We start from the raw sequence: 15,407 nt of genomic DNA, 5'->3' as shown, positions 1-15,407 counted from the left end.
TACCTTAAATTACACCATCACCCGGGTTCACGCAGCACTCATGGAAACCACGGGTTCCGTCTCCAACCCAGCTCCCTCCAAAGAGCTTTATGAAATGCAATGCCTGCTGTTGTCCAAAAACACTGCCTATGTTTCTAGCCATTATTTCCTGTTTCTCTTGTGTACAGCTGGAAAAAAATGTAGCCTTTCCCAAGCTTTGAGTTTGGTCTGTCACTCAGTAACTGTGACCTTCCACGGGTCAGTCGCTGTCAATGACACTGTAGTTGTCTCTAAGCTGCCTCCTGTTGTTGATCTTGGATGCTTCTTGGATGCCCGCCCTCTCTGTGGGGGAAACTGAAGTGAGGATGTGTTTCCATGTGGGGAGGAACTTCCAGTGTTGGGAGAAGCAGGACACACTCTACTCCTGACCTCCCCTCTTACCCTGACGTGGTCCTTTCGCTGGCCGAATGAATAAATGGATGCATGGAAACAGTAATGGTGGCAGAAGCTGGCTCCCCGTCCCGTAGCTAGTGACCATCCCAGCATGTCTTTCCTCTCCCGGCTTTATCCACGTGTCCCTGACACACAGCCCTGTGTAAGTTTCAGGTGTATGATGTGTTGCTCTCATACATTTACGAATTGCAAAATGATGACCGTGTCAGTGACCACCTCCACACCATCACACAATTCCCGCTCCTTTTTGTGGGGAGGACTTTCAAGCTTGTCCTACTCTCTGAACAACATGCAAGTACATGGTACAGTATTATTAGTTCATAACCACCATACTCTACATTAGATCCCCAAACTTCTTAATCATATATAACTGGAAGTTTGTACCCTCTGAACAATCTCTCCCGATCTCCCCTACCCCCTGAGGTCCTGGTAACTAGCATTCTACTCTGTGTTTTCTAAATCTGTCCTTTTTGGATTTCACATTTAAGGGAGATCACATAGAATTTGTCTTTGTCTGGCTTATTCCATTAAGCATAATGCCCTCCTGTGATAATATGTGGTGATATGTATATGACATATGTCATAATACCTAATGTGACATATATTATATATATAATAATATATGTCATAATAATATATATGCCATAATGCCTACTGTGGAATATATATAATAACATATAGGTCATAATGCCTAATGTGATATATTTTATGAATAATATGTGTCATAATGTCTAATATGATATATATTATATATAATTATGTTAAAATAATATATGGCATAATGCCTAATGTAGTATATATGCCATAATAATATATTTGTCATAATGCTGAATGTGAGACATATTTTATATATGTCATAATGAAATATAGGTCATGATGCCTAATGTGATATATTTAATATATATCATAATGTATGTGCCATAATGCCAGTGAAATATATTATGTATAACATATATAATGCCTAATGTGATACATTATATGTTGTCATAATAATAATTACACCATAATGCCTAATGTGATAATATTATATATATCTAATAATATATGTCATAATGCCTAATGTGATATTCTATATATATGTTATAAAACATATGTCTAATGTGAGATATATTATACATACATCTCATGTCATAATGCCCAGTGAGATATATTACATATATAATATATATCTCATAATGCCTGTGATATATTATATATATGTCATAAAAATATGCATGTGATTACTGAGATATAGTATATATAATACATGTCATAATAATATATATGACATGCCTAGTGAGATATATGCATAATATATATGTCATAATGCCTAATGAGATATATATATAATAATACAGATGTCACAATGCCTAATGTGAGGTATACTGTATATAATATATATGTCATAATAATATATAGGTCATAATGCCTAATGTGATATGTCATAATAATATATGTCATAATGCCTAGTGAGATATATTAACTATAATTATATACGTCATAATAATATACATGTCACAATGTCTCATGTATTTATATTATATATATAATATATCATATGTCATAATCCCTAATGTGATATATTATATGTCATAATGCCTAATGATTTAAATAATCATAATAATATATGTCATAATGCCTAGTGAGATATGTTACATATGCAATAATATACATGTCATAATGCCTAATGTGATATATGTCATAATAATATACATGTCATAATGCCTAGTGAGATTATATATATAATAAATATGTCACAATGCCTAATGTGGGATATATTATATATAACACAAATGTCATAATACATATGCCATAATGTCTAAGGTGAGATATATCATATATAAATCATAATAACATATGCCATAATACCTAGTGAGATATATTATATATATATAATACATATGTCATAATGTCTAGTGAGATATATTTTATATATATGTCATAAAAATATATGTCATAATGCCTAATGTGATATATTATGTGTTATGTCATAATAAAACTTATGCCATAATGCTTAATGTGTATATTATATATATTATATATCATATAGTATATTATATATATCATATAGCATATATAGCATATATATCATATAGTATATTATATATATCATAATAATATATATGTCATAATGTCTATTGTGATATATATATGTCATTATGTCTAATGTGAGATATATTTTATATATATATGTCATGATAATATATGTCATAATGCCTAGTGAGGTATATTACATATATAATAATATATATGTCATAAGACCTAACATACAATATCTTATACATATGGTAATATAATATATTGCCTATGTTGTGATAATGCCTAATGTGAAATACATTATATATGTCATAATTCCTAATGTGAGATATATTACATATATAGTATATTACATATTATATATATATATCCCATCATCTTTGTTCATTCATCTACGTGGACACTTAAGTTGTTTCTATATCTTGGTTACTGTAACACTTCAGTGAACATGGGAATGCGGATATCTCTTCAGGACAAGGATTTTAATTGTTTGGTTTAACATCCAGGAGTGGAACTGCCACATCCAACAGCAGATCCTTTTCAATTTTTTGAGAAATCCTTGGACTGCTTTCCCTATTGGTGGCAGCGGTCTGCATCGCCAACACCAGTGTACGAAGGTTGTCTTCTCTCCACATCCTTGCAGACACTGGCTATGTCCTACTCACCTCATTCTCTGAGCAAACACTGCACTAGTTCCTACTGCCTTGGGCTTTTATTTCCTATTTGCATTTACTTTCCTCCCATTTTTTTCGAGTTTCTGATAGACAAGTTAGTTACAAACCAAGACAGCAGGAACTGTGGTCTTTCTGTAAACCCTTCTTCTCTCCTGGAGGACTGAGCCTATAGCTTCTTTGCCCCCAAGTTGAGACGATCACGGGTGCTCTAGCTGACATCCCAAAGCATGCTACGTTTCCAGACTGTCAGTTACTTGAGGGCTAGAGTCTTGTGTACCCTTATGGCTTCAAAATCTTTCTCAGAGCCTGGCCCCGGGTGGAATCTCAAATGTTTGTAGGATAAAATGAGAATAATTTTATAGTCTCTCCTAAAATAGAGACTATCCATTTCCTCAATGAATACTGGATGAGAACCAACTGTTTCTGGTATTGGAATACTGGCATAAGCCATGCAGACTAGTTCCTTGGGGTTTAATTTCTTATAGCAGAGACAAGCCAAAAAAAAAGGGGGGGGGATGACTTCATATATATGCTATGATTAAAAAAAAAAAGGCAGTGTGATAAAGGGACAAATACATAGACAAATGGTCTTGGTCAGATTCTCTAGGGAAGTGACTCTTTAACTGAGAGAACTGGACGATTTTTTAAAAAGCCAATCACAGGGGTGCCTGGGTGGCTCGGTCAGTTAAGCATCTAAATGCCTTCAGCTCAGGTCATGATTTTAGGGTCCTGGGATGGAGTCCCACATGGGGCTCCCTGCTGGGTAGGGAGTCTGCTTCTCTTTCTCCCTCTGCCTGCCACTACCCCTGCTTGTGCTCTCTCTCTCTCTTTCTGTTTCAAACAAGTAAATAAAATCTTAAAAAATATATAAAGGGACGCCTGGGTGGCGCAGTTGGTTGGACGACTGCCTTCGGATCAGGGCGTGATCCTGGAGTCCCGGGATCGAGTCCCACATCAGGCTCCCAGCTCCATGGGGAGTCTGCTTTGCTCTCTGACCTTCTCCTCGCTCATGCTCTCTCTCACTGTCTCTCTCAAATAAATAAATAAAATCTTTAAAAAAAAAAAAAAAGATCTTATTTATAAAAAAAAAAAAATATATATATATATATATATATATATATACATATAAATAAGTAAAATGCCAATCGTGTTAAGACCTAAGAAACAAAGTCTTCCAGACAGCAGAAGGAGTAGCAAGTGCCAAGATCCTGTGGTTGGCATCACGGAGAAGTAGGAAGACGGCCAGCGCAGCCAGGTGTAATCTGGAGTCCTGAAGAGATGGAAAAGGAAGTTGGGGGATAGCAGAGCCACTAGGTCAGTAATTGTGCAAACTAATTAGTGTTGCACGGGAATAAGGAAAATCCCTTTCATGAGCAGCGGAGGAAGGGAGTTGCGGTATTCTCCCTGAGGTTGCCAACAAAAAGAAAACACCCTTTGGGTGTCACTGTCAATCACAGCACCATGTTGTTCATTCAGGAACCCCCCCACCCCCAGCCACCAGATAGTCATTCATCCAGAGCAACTTCCCTTTCTGGAGAGAAGGAGGCGTTCTCATATGGAACCTTAAGCCTAGTAGGACAGCCATGTTGTCATGCCATTTACACTACAAGTCCTCTCTGGATCATGGCCTGGCGCGTGCCCTTCTGGAAGGGAAGGCGGAATGTCACCAAAGAGAACAAGACCTAACTACACCCCATCTTCTCCGTTTCAGCATATCGCTTTCTTAAACCGTAACCAAAGCAGAGAAAGGAAACACTTCTAGAATTGTCCCAGATCTGGACGTCCCAAGATAGAGAAGCAAGCTTAAAAAGTATGTCGATAAATAAGTGGACAAGATGTGATTTCACACATACCAGACTGTCAAAGACAAAACCAGGAATATGAGAAAGTGGGAACACACACATGTGACCGGTAGGAAGAGAACTGGTACAACCCCCTTTGGAGGCAATTTTGCAAAATCTAGTAAAGTTCAAGATCGTATATTTAACAACCCAGCAATTCTACTTCTAGTTCTATGCCCCAGAGAAATTTCCCCATGTGCCCACGAAGAGGGAGGTGCATAGATGTTTACATTGCCTGTTATCGCAAACAACAAGTTAAACAAAAAAAATCTAAGCTCCAGCAAAAGGGAAATGGATAGATTAGGATATAGTCACATAACAAAATTAATGGCAATTAAAATGAAGAAACCAGAGCTGCTTGTGTAAAACGGTTAAACTTGAAACACCGTGTTGAATGGGGGTTAAAACGAGTTGAAGTAATTGGTAATTCCATGAATTTTTCCAAATCTTTTTTTTAAAGATTTATGTATTTGTTTGAGAAAGACAAAGTGAGCGTGAACAGGAGGGGCAGAAGGAAAGGGAGACAGTATCCCCAGGAGACGCCCTGCTGAGGGCAGAGCTGGACGCAGGCTCGATCTCACAACCCTGAGATCACCACCGAGGCCGAAACTGAGAGTTGGATGCTTAACCAACTGCACCATCCAGGCACGCCTGGTAATTGTATGAATTTTTAAAAATTCAGACAATCCTCCTGTATTAAAACTCTAAGAGGGTGGCTGGGTTTCTCAGTGGGTGAGGCCTCTGCCTTCAGCTCAGGTCATGATCCCAGGGTCCTGGGATCAAGCCCCGCATCAAGCCCTGCACTGACCCCCGCAGCCGGTTCCCTGCTCAGCGGGTAGCCTGCTTCTCCCTCTCCTGCTCCGCCTGTTGTGCTGTTTCTCTGTCAAATAAATGAATAAAATCTTAAAAAAAAAAAAAAAAAAGGCACCAACAAACAGTATTTCTGTATTAGTCATTAGAAGGGACACAGGACTGGACAGAAATGTGTGTCACAGTCTCTGGGGGAAAAAAAAAACACTAAAGGAAAAAAAATATCTGGATTAGTTAGGAATCTGTTTAAACTGGTGTTTAAAGAATATTATGTAATGACATTGGTGAACATGAGGAAGCTCTTATTATCACAGATGGTAAGAAAATCCCTCTCTTCTTCCCCCAAACAACCCTGAAATTGTAATACTGAATAATACTGAGTTTCGAAACTGTTAAGATAAGATTGGAATGTGTGCAATGATGAGAAATAAGGAACATCTATAGTTACCATTTATTTTTTCCAAACATACCACTAGCAAGACTGGCTTTTCTAATAACAAGAAAATTCTATTCTTACCCAATGGGATAATATATAAAAATATTCCCTGCTAGTTCTATATTCCTTTTTTAAAAAGATTTTATTTACATTTGAGAGAGAGACAGGGAGAGCATGTGCCAGCATAAGTTGGGGGGAAGGGCAGAGGGACAAGGAGACTCCTCACGGAGCAGGGAGCCCGATGGGATGCAGGGCTCTATCCCAGGATCCTGAGATCGTGACCTGAGCTGAAGGCAGACGCTTAATGACTGAGCCACCCAGGCGCCCCTAGTTCTATAATTCTTTATTTGAAATCTGGCAGAGTGCCTACACTGCTCCATTTTGAGGATGGTCTGCAATCATTATACTGACCAACTCAAGATAAATGGAAAAAGTCAGCCATAAAGCTTTTCTATTTCCTATTTGTAGCTCCTGCCTTCTCTTCCTTTCTATCTTCAGAATATTCCTCTAGCCCAGCACCAGGACTCGCTACAGCGCTGGCTGGGTGCACCATCATACGCCTCTAAATATGAGTTCACAAGTGAAGATAAGGAAGGATAACAGAGTGGCTCTTCCTGGCAGACAGAAGAGCACATCAAATTCATCCCGAAGAGAGGTGGCATGAGCCTCGCTGCGTCCGGAGAACCGAAGGATTAGGAAAAACAACCACCGAGGAACTTAGATGAGCCTATGAAAATACAGTACTTGAAAGCGCCAGGACTAGTTTTCTTTCCTTGGAACAGCCACTCCCCAGTGAGAATTCCCATTGTTCTATTGTGTAACAAACACAGAAAGACTCATTACTGCCTAATCCTGTAACAAGCACACTAGTACTTGGGAGTTGACACACTTAACCGTTTCAGGGTCAAAACAGTCACTTGGAAGTGTGACCCAGAAAGGTTCTTAACCTCATAATGGACTAATGTTGCAAGGTGTTTGCACACAAGAACGATCTTGGTTAAAGAATGACTTTGTTTAGCATCTTAAGAAATCTTCATATTCTGTGGGTGCCTGGGGGCTGAGTCATTAAGCATCTGTCATCTGGCTTTGACTCAGGTCATGATCCCCGGGTCCTGGGATCGAGCCCCACATCTGGCTCCCTCCTCGGCGGGAAACCTGCTTCTCCCTTTCCCACTCCCCCTGCTTGTTCAATCTCTCTCTCTCTCTGTCAATTAAATAAATTAATTAAATCTAGAAAGAAAGAAAGAGAGAGAGAGAAATGGTAGGGAAGGGAAGGGATCATCAGATTTTTAACTCACTGGTCCATATTCTGATTTTTAAAACCAGGCAAATGTCCTGTAATTCTTAAACTTCGACATATAAAACTGCAAGCTTTGCTGAAAAGGACTTCCCTTTCAGTTTCCTGGTTTGTAACACGGTATTTCTTCTCTGTACAGCACTGGGGCAGAAAATACCGCAGTTTCCCCCACACACCTGTTCCACTGACACAGAGATGACCACTGGTCAGCTCTCTGTTACTCAATCATTTGACTGTATTTGTTTGAGCCCCTCCTATGTGGCCTGCCAGCAGCACGTGCGGGGAATTGTGCAGGCGACAGAATCCCAGACACTGCCATCATAAGCTAGATGCTTTGGAGGGAGGTGCAAATGGCCTGGGGAAAGGGAGACAGAGTGCCGAACCGTGGAGAGGGTGTACACAGGTTGAACAGCAATGCAGAGACCTGAGGAGAACAAGGCAGTGCGTCCAGTGGATCCAGCAGCAGTGGGGCGAGCGCTCCCAGCAAACGCCCTGAGGTGAGAGCGTGCTTGATGCAGCTGAGGACCAGTGAGACGCCAGGGGGCTGAGATGGGATGGGAGAGCCGGGGGCGGGGGGGGGGGGTCATCCGAGGGGAATTCGGCTGGAAGCAGGTGCCAGCCACACAGAGCCATCCGGGTCATTGTAAGAAGAGACGGGAAGGTGTTACGGTGTTGTAAGGAGACAGTGGCCATGAACTAGCCTGTTCAGAAAGACTCACTCTACACGGCAAGAGGGAAAGAGGAACTTTACAGGGAAGAACCCTGGCAGACGGCATCTGAGCTGTCTTTGCTGTAAGAAAACGACAAACCCAAATTGAGGATCTTATTACAGAATACCCACCCAGTCCTCAAACAGCGATGGAAGGGAAAAACCAGAAACTGTCACAGATCAGAGGAAACTAGGAGACATGTTACCGAAATGCTGTGCGGGATCCTGCACGCGATTCTGAGACAGAACGACGGTGATTCGTGGGAAAACGTAGGACATCCAAATATGGTCCCTAGCGGAGTTCATAGGATTGTGCCAATGTCTATGCCTTCATTTTGACAAAAGTGCTGTCATCGTGTACGATGGGAACATTAGAGGAAGCTGGGCAAAGGAAGGGTGGGAACTCTGCGTAGTGTCTTTGCAATTTTTCACAAGTCAAAAATCACTCTAAACTAAAACGCGTTTTGTGGGGAAAAGAAAGATAATCTGGCCATCTACGAGAGACGCATGTGACCGCAGGATGAGGAGTTGGATGTCGCAATGAAAGCGAGTTAGATCAGGGAGGGAGGAGTCGGGGCGATGAGAAGTAGAACGGTCTGGAGCACGTTTTGGAGCAAGAACCCGTGGAGCGTGCGGTCAGGTGGGACGTCAGCAGTGAGGGGGACGAGTCTGGGGGGCTGGGAAACAGGCAGCACAGAGGTGTCGGTGAGTGAGATGGGCTGGATGGGGTGAGGAGCAGGTCCCCAGGAGAAATCAAGACTTCACTCTGGACACGCCACATCTGAGACGCCTGTTCGCTGTGCAGCAAAGTTGACATCCTGGAAAGAATGAGGCTGGAGCTCGGGGGAGAGGTCAGGGTTTGAGGCCCAAAGGGAGCAGCATCAGCAACAGGGCATAAATCCCACAAAAGCGGGAGACTCGTGCTCCCAGAGCACAAGTGGGTGGGTGTGTTGGGGGGGTGGAGGGAAGGAGCAAAGGGCGGGGAAGGAGGCAGGTGGGCAGGCAGTCCTGCCATCACCGCTGACCCTGCGGCAACGTAACCAAGAGTCGCGCAAGCGTCGGTGGAGGCTGAGGAGCCCAGGCTCCCGAGCACAGGGACCTGACTGTGTCTGCGCGCCCGTGCGGGTGAGCGGGTGCGGCTGCGCGGGCACAGACTCCATGCACACGCGGACACGCTCGCGTTCCCCGCCGACTGGCGCTCCTTGACACAGGCCTCTCCAAGCTCCCTGGGGACGTCCGGGGTTTGTGCGTCATGAGCCGCGTCCACCATTCACGACCACCTGCAGAGGAGACCGCGGGGAGCCACGGTGGTTCTTCTCCGCCAAAGCGCTTAGCCCGGGCGTCGTGACCACGGAAGTGAGCACAGAAGTGAGGCACTCGGTAAAACTCTACTGACAAAAAACACAACCAGCTCCGTAAGACAGATGTACTACCGAAGGCCAAGTTCGGAAGGAGGTGGTCTCCGGAGTGAGCGCTTTCTGACCCTTGCACTGGAGTGGGACGTGCTTGGAACCCGCAGAGAGCGCACTGGGTGAGAGCTGCAGAGGCAGGAAAGGCCCGGGCTGCGGCCCCCCGCTTCTCCCGACCCAGAGCGTGGCTCAGCCTGAATCGGACATGACACGACTCTCCACACTCCTTCCCCGGACCTTTTAGGCCGTTGTTCCCTTGAATGGAAACGCACGGACCGGTCATCTGGCTCAGGCATCCGTTGGGTCCTCAGCCCGGGACCGGCTGCGTGGCCCCTCCCAAAGCGACAGCGCAGCCTCACACATCTCGGGCTCGAGGGGACACGCGGTGTGGCGGGTCCCCATCATCCACGGCTCAGGAGGCCTCCACGCGACTCATGTGTGTGGTGACCACTCCCAGCGACACCTCGGCAGGTCCGTCGCGCAGGGACGCACGGGCTCAAAGGGAAGGCGCCAACTGGGATCCGGTACTGTTGCGGGCGAATGAGAAGCGCGTCCGGACCCGGTAAGGACAGACTTTTGGAAAGGACTACTGCCATGGAGGAGAGACACTGTTGCAATATGCAGCGAGCGACCATGCTGGGGAAGGAAGAGGCTCGGACTGTAGGACTGCGAGCATCGCCAAAGGGGCAAAAGGGGTTTTCCTGTACCAAGAGGAGTGGAGAGGCGAGAGGAACCGCCTGCGGGAGGCGGGGCAACAGGGTGGCTGGACAGGCGGAGACAGCCGAGAACCACTTACTTTGAGGCCGGCTTGTCCTCAGCAGGGGTTGTGCTGGCTCCCACCGAGGGTAGCCAGCGTGCGGGGCTCTGGGGAAAGGTGCGAAGCTGGACCGGAGTTTGGGGAGTAAGTGTCGGGGTCCGTTCCGGCCGCTGAACTAAACGCCACGTTCGTCACTGCTCAGTACACACATGGAGCAAGTTATGGCCTTGGACACCTTAAGCTTGCGCAGTGTCCCACGTCACTGAGCTCTCGATGACCCTGCGGGCACACAGCGCAGCCTGGGTAGCTCGTGATCAACGGACAGGTATTTCTCACGGTTCGGAGGCTGCGAGTCCCAGGTGAGGCTGCCTTCAGGGTACAGTGAGGGACCACCTCCCGGTTCAGACGGTGACTTCCCATGGGGTCCTCACGTGGGAGAATAAGCAGTGGAGCCGTCTGGGGCATCTTCTGTAAGAGCACTCATCCCACTCAGGAAGACTCGAGTCTCCGCGCCTCATCACCTCCCAAAGGCCCCACATCCTAACACCAGCATCTTGGGGGTGAAGACTCAACCTATGAATTTGGGGAGGACACGAACTTCCCGATCACAGCGGTAAGCATCACTCATCCACGGATGAGTGAGGACAAGCGGTTCAGCCCCTCATCTGTGAGGCACAGAATGGGAATCTGGAGAGTGTGTGTCGTGCCCGCGCCCCGCTAAGCAGAGCTTAGCTCTGGGGGCTTTGCAGACAGCTGTTTTCCAGAAGGCCAAGGGCAGGGGCACGTCTTAATCACAGGGCTTGGGTAAAGTTTACACTGACAGGACCAATGAAAGAAAATTCCGAACTCTGTAATCAAAAGACAAGACGGAACCATTAGAGGTTTCGCTGGGGATCGAAGCAACCAGGAAAGCTTGTCCGAACTCACCCCAGAAAAACATGCCATCTTGCAACTTCTTAAAGTCCAATGATTGCTGTTTCTCCAGGTCCCGAGAAGAAGAAATCCTGCGGCAGGAAACAGCAGTAATTGCTGACGGCAACGGCGCCCTGCCCTTTAGGGCTTCCCCGACGGTGGAACGTGCTGGAACACCAGACGCTGGACCCGCATGAGCCTCACGACCTTTCCTCCGAGATGGGATTGCAGGGCAATGACCACAGAGACCACACCTGTCCCTCACCCTGCCCCCACTGCACACTCAGCAGGGAAATATTTTATAGTCCCCCTTTAACAGCTCAGTGCTTCTGGGAAGGACCTCAAGTTAGGAGCCGATCCGAAACTCGCAGGACTCCGGGAGCACTGTGCAGAGAGAGAACAGGAAGGCAGCCGGGAGAAGCTGCTGTTCTGTAGCTTTCCCCCAAGGGCAGCCCTAAAACGGTGGAGAAGCCCATCTGATGACTTCGTTCACTCTCATGATGACTGCACAGAGGAATTTGGATTTTGACTGGGTTTCTGCAAAGGACCTTCCCATTTCCACAGACTACGTGCCTTGCCTCCATTCTTCTCTGTGGGTGAAGTTGCTCCTTTACCCTCTCCTTTGGTGTTAATGCAGTTTTCGAGCTCAGTGGAACCCAAACTGTATTTGGTAGTTTATTACAGTAGTTTATTTTACAGTAGTTTATTTTATATTACAGTAGTTTATTTTACAAAATAACATATTTTTTTATTACAGTAGGTTTTTTTTACAAAAAGGCTGCTTTTTGTATATATATTACAGTAGTTTATTTTACAAAAAGGCTGCTTCTATAAGACCAAGACATGTATTTCCACTACAAGAAAATCCTCAGAAATAAAAAATGAGACCGAAATTTAATAATCATCAGGATTTTAGTGATTCACTGTAGAGATAATTCGGGTCACCTGTATTTATTAAATTTTTAAATTTAATTAATTTAAATTTAATTAATATTTAAATCATTACTAAAAATAACAGCATGTATGCAGAAAACAGCACGGTTTACAAATTATGTTGCTCACTGTGAATGCAGAAATGAAATCACCACCGCCAAAATCCTGAAATAGGGTTGTAATTCCCAATACGACTTCGCTATTTATACAGTGTTTGAATTATATGTGGTTTTATTTAGTGATACAATGAATCTATCCCGGAGGAAGCAGACGACCATATTATCTTTGTTATTAAAAGCTCCCGTGTATCTGAGAGTTGACCCTATTAAATAAGAGTTAGAAAAATCAAGGAGAAACTTGACCTCTGATTTTAAAAGAAGTCTAACCACAGCAGAGGTCACTGACAATGAAATTTCTAACCACCTAGCAAAAGAAATGACCTAAAGCGTTCTAATTCTAAAGTGCTTAATTAAGGCCAGTTTGATTTTACAGCCTGTGCCACGTGTATCCAAGAATAGAATTCAATGAAGTCTGTCATAAGTAAAGCAGTTTAAGTTTCATTTGGATCCATTTCACTTATAAAGCTGTTAGATAAAGTACGTAAAATTTCTGATAGAATGCATAGAATCTCCATGTGTTTCTGAACAGAACCGAGGTTGCAAGTCCATACTTCCACCACGACTCTGACACCAGGGGTGTGGGTGGGCTGGGAGGAGACAAGCGATGGACTCCAATTTTTAGCAAAGAAACGGAAAAAGTCATAAAGAAAAGGATGATGAACAGGTGTTCACAGCAATTAAACTTTCATAAAATATATCCAGTAACTCAAGTGCCGTGGGAGCCAGTTTTATGCCCACAGACTGCAACAGAGTCCCCAGGAAGATGACGGGAGAGGTGGTCTAAAGACACCACCGCTGAAGAATGACTTACAGTCGGTTCCTGCAGCTCAAGAGCACAGGCGGGTGCCCCGAGCTGGAGCTACTGAGCACTGTCTGCATTAGTGATGCACAGCGAGTCAGGACTCCTAGAGGCTGGGAGAGGTGCAAGTTTCATTGTAGAGAAAACACGATGAGACCATTTTTTTGGTATAAAGGTTTAGTCAGGTTTTTTTAAAACAGAAAACCTTAGATTTTAATGCAGATTATCCATTTAGGGGATGCAGGCCCCTTCGATGAATAACATTGTACCTAGTTAACTCTTCATTAACCTCAAGCAGATTATCTACAATTCGATCGAATAGATTTGTTGAGTATCGCAAGGCTCCATGCTAACAGCTACAGATGAACGAATAAAATAGCATTCCTGCTGTCTGAGGACTTACCGTCGAGTGCAGAGAAAAATGCATAAGCAGCCAATTAAAATGAGACAGGGTAAGTGCCACACGGAGAAGAAGAAGGGCCCAAATCCGCTGTTTTGGTTTGGTTTTGCCAGAGGCTGAGGAAGGTCTCAGACAGACAAAAATGACATTTAAGCTGTGCATGTAGACTTCTGGGTTTAAAAAAAAACAAAAGTGGGGATGGATACTCCAGGCGGACAGAGCAGTATAATTGAGGGACAAGGATATGAAAGTCAGGAGGACCATGGAGCCATGAGGAATCCAGTGCTGGAAGGGCACAGAGCACATGGAGAAGGTCACGGAGGGACTGGAAAGGCAAGACTGGTCTTTACCTTGACAAGGAAGTCAAGACCCACCGGAAGTCCACACCTGGTACAGTGGTTTGCCTGGATCTATGCGGAGGATGGATTAGAACCGGGGGATGATAAAGGTCTAGGCAGGAATGTGCATACAGTACAAAGAGGGAAGATCTGTGAGATTTGAGATCCAAGTGAACATATCTGATGCCCAAATGGAAGTGTGAGGTCAGGAAAGGAGGAGTAAACAACTCTGCAGCTCCTGCTGAGGCAGCTGGAGGTTGTCCTCACCGGCAAGAGCTGGGAATGCTGGAGGAGAGGCGTGTGACCATGGCAACAGGATATATTAGCTTTGGTATATGAGCTCTGAACACACTGATTTTGAGTGGGACACAGGACATCCAAGTGGATGTGGATGTCCAGAAGGCAGTTAGTAAAGGACTCAGAAGAGGAGTGGAGATGGAAAAACAGACGTGAACACCATCATCCTGCAGATCTGGCAATGACCCAGCACTTCTTTACCACATATCCCCTGGAAGCCCTCACTACACAAAGCGGTCCCTACCCACTCAGTCACAGCTCATCTCACCACGTGCTACTGCCGACTTGCCACAAAATCCTAAACACTAAATGTAGGTCAAGGTACCAATACGGTGCCCTTTTATTTGACTGAAGCATTAAATGTTACTGAATGTATATTATATTAATTCACCTGATGTCAAACCATCAATTCACCCAGAGGCTATATATTTATGTAAATATTCTTTCACTTCTTTTCTTTAAAAAATGTAGGTATTGCTTTGATTCCCACGTTTAGAAAACATATAAACTACTGCTTTGCAGACTCATGATGCTAGCAATGCAACAGGGCAACACGGCTTAGGGGCAGGGGAAGTTAGAGAGCCACACACCGGAACAGCCTCCCAGCTCTATCTATTGGCAGCAAACCAGCAGAAAAGTGGACTCCTTGGGGAACACGACGGACATAATGAAGCCTAAAATTGAGCCTCCCATTCCTTTTCATAACATGAAAGGCACCTCTAAGTTTGTTGTCTCACTTCTTCTATTACTTCGTGTGTCTCAAATTCACATAATGAAAGAAAATATGCTTACCGGGTTTTTCCCAAACTAGAAACTTACAGTGTGCTTATTGAAAAAGGATAATCAGACCAAGAAAAGAAGCCAACCTTCTCCTCTTTCCCTACCTCATTGTACTCCACTCCTTCACACACACACACAGACACACACACCTGGTAACAGTTTCCTATTTGTTATGCCACGCTTTTGTCAATGCATATATTGGGACCAAACATCATTCTATCCTTTCAGTAGAAGCAACTTATAAAGGGTATAGCAAAGTGCATTTGAATTTTTATAAGACTGGACATCTCTTAAATTACTTCTGATCCTTGAGTTTTAAAAAATCAATTTTTAGGGGTGCCTGGGTGGCTCACTTGGGGAAAGGTCTGCCTTCAGCTCAGATCGTGATCTCAAGGTCCTGGGATCGAGTCCCCCCCCACCCCCCAGGCTTCCTGCCCAGTGGGGAGCC

The sequence above is a fragment of the Neovison vison genome, chromosome X (genome assembly GCF_020171115.1).
Source record: "Neovison vison isolate M4711 chromosome X, ASM_NN_V1, whole genome shotgun sequence".
NCBI lineage: Eukaryota > Metazoa > Chordata > Mammalia > Carnivora > Mustelidae > Neogale > Neogale vison.
This window is presented reverse-complemented; position numbering follows the sequence as displayed.